Source organism: Adiantum capillus-veneris, chromosome 5 (assembly GCF_014529385.1).
Source record: "Adiantum capillus-veneris isolate H3 chromosome 5, ASM1452938v2, whole genome shotgun sequence".
NCBI classification, from domain to species: domain Eukaryota; kingdom Viridiplantae; phylum Streptophyta; class Polypodiopsida; order Polypodiales; family Pteridaceae; genus Adiantum; species Adiantum capillus-veneris.
The window spans coordinates 31,310,405-31,316,404 of NC_140935.1; positions in this window are offsets into that span (position 1 = coordinate 31,310,405).

Below are 6,000 nucleotides of genomic sequence, written 5' to 3' on the forward strand. Positions count from 1 at the left end.
GCAAATAACCAGAACGAGACAAGATTTCCATTCCCTTCTTGGACATATGTCCTAACCGGCTATGCCACAAAGAAACGTTCAGCTGCTCGGTTACATTGATTACATTTTTAGAGACATTTGATACATAAATCATGTAAAGTCCTCCATACTTTACTCCATGTGCTACTGTCATAGAACCCTTGGATATCTTCCACATGTTCTGTCCAAAAGTGGTGACGTAGCCAGCATCATCAAGTAAACCTGTGTTGATCAAGCTCTTTGTAATTGCGAGAACATGTCTCGCATTTTTCAGCGTGAAAGAAGAGCCATTCTGAAACTTCAATTGAACATCTCTAACACCTAAGATCTCACATGTCTGCCCATTGCCTAGCCGAACATGATCTTTAGTGGTCACATAAGAGGTAAACCACTCCTTGTTTGGAGACACATGAAGTGATGCCCCTAAGTCTATAATCCAGTCACTCAGTGCATTTCCATCAGATGCTGTAAGAAGAGCTGAGTCCATTGTATTCTTCAAGAAGTAGATGTCTCCTGACACTAGACTGTCATCCTCTGCAACAGTGTTTGTCACATTTATTTCTTGAATCTTCACTGAGGACTTGTTCTTCTCACCATGGTCTTCAGCTTTCTCTTTGCCTTTTTCTGCTTTCCATTCTCTGCAGTCTCTTTTCATGTGACCCTTCTTGCCACAATGGTAGAATTCTATGTCACTCTTGCCTTTAGCACTGCGGGACTTGCTACGAGACTGATTCCTCTTTCCACCTTTGTACTTTTCTTTGGTCCTTCCCTTGACAACTAAGGCTATTCCTTTGCCTTTGTCCATTGTCTTTCTATTGGTTTCTTTAGTAAGCAGACTGCCTTCTACACCTGCTATGGTCAAACCATCTGGAGGTGCAGAATTACTCAAAGCTGTGCGAAAAGTGTCCCAACTTTCCGGCAATGTGATCAACAGGAACATAGCTCTAATAGGTTCATCAAACTTGACACCTTGAGCTGACAACTGACTGTAGATGGTGTTGAATTCATTCAGATGATTGGACATAGGTGTCCCTTCTTTCATCTTCAAGTCAACAAGCTTCTTAAGCGAGTATACCTGTGAAGCTGCACTCTACTTCTCATAAAGATCACTCAACTTTTTCCATGCTTCATAAGCCGACATCTCGTCTACTACATTGAAGTAAACGCTTTCTGCCAAAGTCAGCATAATGGTAGAAAGTGCCAATTCATCTATTTCGCTCCATTCATTTTCGTCCATATCTTCTGGTTTTATCCCCTTGAGCTTTATAGGTTTTATCTGCTTCTTTTGTACCAACACGTGCCAAATCTGCTTCTTCCACAATGGGAAATTGGTTCCATCCAGCTTCTTGATATTGTAAAGAGCAGTGTCCTGTGATCCAGCCATAGCTATGCTTCACAGTAGTTTACTTTCCTGGGAAAAATTCAGCAGAGTTTCCCCTGTAAACTGACCTCTGAACCAATATCAACCTATCAAATGAGCCAAGAAAGCTTTAGATTCTGCATAAATTTTGGCACAGTCTCCTTCGTAAAATGGCTCTGGTATACTAAAAAGAACAGACCAAAAATAGCTCAAAAAACCATTGTCTCTCTAACACTGTAAGCTGTGGGTAAACCTCTCCTCTACCTGTACTGTCTCTCACTGTCATGTCACTGTTGTGTAAGCATAGACTGCACCTCAACGGTAGTAAAGCAAAGATGCAATCCCAACTGTCTAACTCACAGTCAATACATCCTAGTTGTCGTGTCTTCGCCTGTCGAATCTCACTCCAATCTGAGCAGGTGACTCTGGCTACCTGCAAATGCTCCCCCGAGCCTCGATCTGAGCTCTGATACCAGTTGAAGGAGTACGAGCGGAAGTGCGACGCGAGAGAGAGTGCGAGAAGAAGAGCACGACGATATGGTGAACTCCCTTTACTGTAATGTGTAGAGCATAGTGAGTTCTTATTAGGTTTGTACAAAAGACATTGGGCTTTATACCCCAACATATAGCCTTAGAAGAAGACCTAGTCCTGTCTCGCAGCAGAAACGGGACAACGTATTAAAAGTCCGACAAACTATTTCGACCCTATCACTGCCAGAATTGGGCTAAGGTATCCTCAACCAACGCTTTTCTCCCCCTAACAGATGTGAGGTCACAGCCGCTGGTGGACTCCTCTTCCAAATGAATAAGTTTTCTAAACGTTTTAGTGCGCATGGATGGATAGTTACCTAACTAATCACGTCCACCCGTCCATGATTGAAAACCTTAGTCAATCCCCACTTACCACCCCACCCTCACACAAGATCCATTTATCTTATTATCACATTGTTTTAACATTTAAAATAATGGTTCCATCACAGTAATTCCTTGAAGACAGCATTCAAAGCATTCTTTTAGAAAAACAGACATCTTTAAACTTAAGACAGGGTACTGTCAATCAAAACATTATCCATAATAACCATGACTAGTACTCTTCTTGTCTCAAGACCACCTAAGGGTGAAAAACGGCACCCATTCCTTATTCAAATCCGGAGTGGATAAACCCCCACCCAAGGTTCTGGGTGCCCATACACCAAACCAATTGCCCATACAACCGATCAGCTCCCGTAGGATTCAAAAACGGTATCCTAACTTATGTAGAAACATCAAGACATGACACGGAGTAGAAACTCAACATTCATGGGGGTAACCGACTTATCTGTGGCTAGAAAGCCAATCATTATCATCAAAATATTCCAAGGAGTCAGAGGTGTCTTGAGACAAGCTGTCTTAAGGATGATCAAACATATCTTTCCTAATTCAACCAATTTTAAGTCAAAAAATTCTTTCCTACATTATAAACAAATGCATGCTGGAAGTTACCTTCCGTTTTCAGCCAGTTTATCCTTCTTATGTATGCAATGCTAACTTATAAAAGAACTTAAACTAATTAAAGACTTAATTGAATAATGGGACACCTGATAGCGGTAAAAAGAGCAGTGCAATCGGGTGGCCTCTGTACTCGTGCACACTCCACAAAACACGCCTCATGCAAACAAGAAAAGAACAAAACAAAGGGGGCACCACCCTAAATTAAGAGGTTTAGGGACCTCACACATAGTGCACATAGGCAAGTGAGACTTCTGGCATTATGATGGCATCAAAACATATGGCAAAACACATAGAAACGAAGCTTAGGGACCTTATGTAGCATATATATATACACAAGACATTAGCTTAACAATACAATGGCATCTGATCATACATAACAAGGATATAGAGAAGCAAGCCAAGGATGGCATAATCCCTTGTCAAAAAACAATCAACCCAGCAAGTAGGTATGATCCTACTAGCAACACATCAATACCTTAGAGAATGATGGCGAGGATGGTGGTCATGGAGCATGAGAGAAGACTCCTTATTTAGGTTTTAGGGCTAGTAATGTAGCATACTAGAGGGAGAGAGAGAGAGAGGGAGAGAGAGTAGAGCTCCATCCATAGCTCCTCATTGTGAGCAATGTCGTCATAGCTTCATTGCTTGGTGAAGTGGGTGAAGTGTTGTTTTTGAGTGAGAAAAGGCCTCCTTATATAGGTTTCTGAGAGGGTTTAGGATTAGGGATAAACATGCTTAAATCCGTTGATTGGGGTTACTTTTTTCTTAGGGTGGTCAACAGATTGAGGTCACCTGATATTTCACCATCAAGATATTCTCTAGAGTGATGTGAGAGGGGAGGGTAAATGCTGATTTTTCTGATTGTGACACATGGGGATAAGGCCTTGACCAGCATTTAAGAGCAGGTAAGGTGGCTGTTGAAACTGGAGGTTCTGCACATGTCAGGGGGGTCCTCCTGAATATCAAATTCTCAAAAAATCCTCAACCATGGCTTCTTTTGACATGTGTTCTTTGAAAAAATCAGCATGTCTCTTTTCAACTCAAAAGTCTTTAACCCTGTTGACACACCTTTACCATAAGATTTTCCCCTTTTCTCCTCCTGTAACTGCATTGTTGATGCCCAATCACTGCTTCTAGTAACAGTGAACTGTTTCCTACCAAATAATTATGGTGCAGTAAAAAATATTTACCATGCGTAAAAAAATTTACTGAAGGTAAAAAGTGATTTGTATTTATCATGTAGGTGAAAAATATTTACTGTAGGTAAAAAATATTTATTGTGGTAAAAATATTTACTGTCGGTAAAAAAGTGAAAACGGAGTATGCTGTGCTGTGAGTCCACACGAACATCCTCGTGTAAATTTCACTAGAAATTCACACCTAGAATGGGCTATTCTGTAAGATATAGGTTGTAGGCATGCATAAGAGCTCGTTCCCACGTATCTTCTGTCCATGGCACTTTTTACTCTTTGGTGCTTGTGAAGTATATTTTTCTTCTCTTTCGAGATCCCTTGGACTAGAGTATCCTCATCTCCCCAACAACTGACTGTGCCTTTATTGCATCTTCAGAAGGGGTCCTAAAAACCATGCATCATATAGCCCTCCCCCTTAAGCTAGAGGTATTTGATGCCTCTAGCTGTAGGTTGTGCTACAATAGGGTTCTCTGAAGCTTCCATTTCATCAGTTCTTTGTCTCCTAACTCTTTTTATTGGCATGGCAACAGCTTCCTCCATTTTTTCTTTCCCTTTATCCTTACCATTGTCAAGACTTATGACAGAGACAGCCCTGTCCTCCCCTCCCGATGGTAGTGGAGGGATCTCTGCTGGTGCTTGTGGTGGTGGAGGAGGGGGTCTCAATATTTGGATTGGTGGAGCCACGTGTGCATTTGTCCATTTAGTGGCCTAGCTCGAGGAGGAGTGACTCGCTGGCGAGGAGTCCGTCTTTGATTACCATTTCCTTGATAGCGTCGTGGATGGGGGCAATAATACATGCCGTGACCTACCTCTCCACAGTTGTAGTAAATGTACTCACGTGCTTGCCTTTGTCCTTCTTGTCTATTTCGTTCATTTCCTGGTTGGGGAGCCCTTACACCTTGAACCAGATTGATGGACAGGCTCTCTAGTTGATTGGTGATTTGTTGAAGTAATTCTTGTTGAGAGGACTCTTGGTCTGTTGCTCCTGTCCCTGCTACTACCCTTGCCGTAGGTTGAGCTAGCGGTGGAGGGTCCATTCCCCCTTGTAGTTGAGCTTGGAATTTTAACTTCTTATCCTTCTCCCTTGCATAAGTCATAGCTTTATCAAAGGTATCTAGGAATTTACCTTTTACCTTTTCTCGAAGGATGGGGTAAAGCCCTGCCAGGAAACAGTCCTTCTTTAGGCATTTTGGCACCCTTTCTCCTTCACCTAGTGATGCACACCATTTCTCCCACAGGTTGGAAAACTTTCCTTCATAGCTTCTATAGTCATTGGGTGATGTTTGGCGTAGCTCTAAGAGCTGTCTCCATATCTCCTATGGAGGATCATGGCGGCGAAATTCTTCGATGAAGGCCATCTTTAAGGACTCCCAGTCTCTTCTTTCTTCAGGTGCCAAAGTTTGATACCATAATTTTGCACCTTCCCTCAAGACCAAAGGAAAGGCCCTTAACTTAGTAGCTTCGTCATCCCTTCCCGATACCAGAAAGGCCATTTCCAAATTATCCAGAAAGTCTAGAGCAACCTCCCCAGGCTTACCATAAAAATTAGGGAAGGCCATAAGTGAGAGAGTAAACAATTACACAAACAACTCCAATTTATTTTAAAATAGAGTATGGTAATTACAATTTGGAGCTTTAGCACAACTTAGCTCAAAATAGGATGAAGATCGACACATCAAAGGAATGGTAATAGTCTAGTAAGGGTAGAATGACAGGATGAGGAGAGCGCAAGATTTCCCCAAGTCTCTCGGCTCCAAACAACAGGGCTGTTCTTTGCTGATAAAAGATTTTTCTATCAATACAAATATTCACACGGATATGATGCACAAAATGGAAAGGAAACATGCGGGGATCATCATTCTCATTATTGGCATCCATACTTACACAGAAGAGCCTAGCTTAGTTGCACCACCTTGGGATCAATGAGCCTGATCAGCC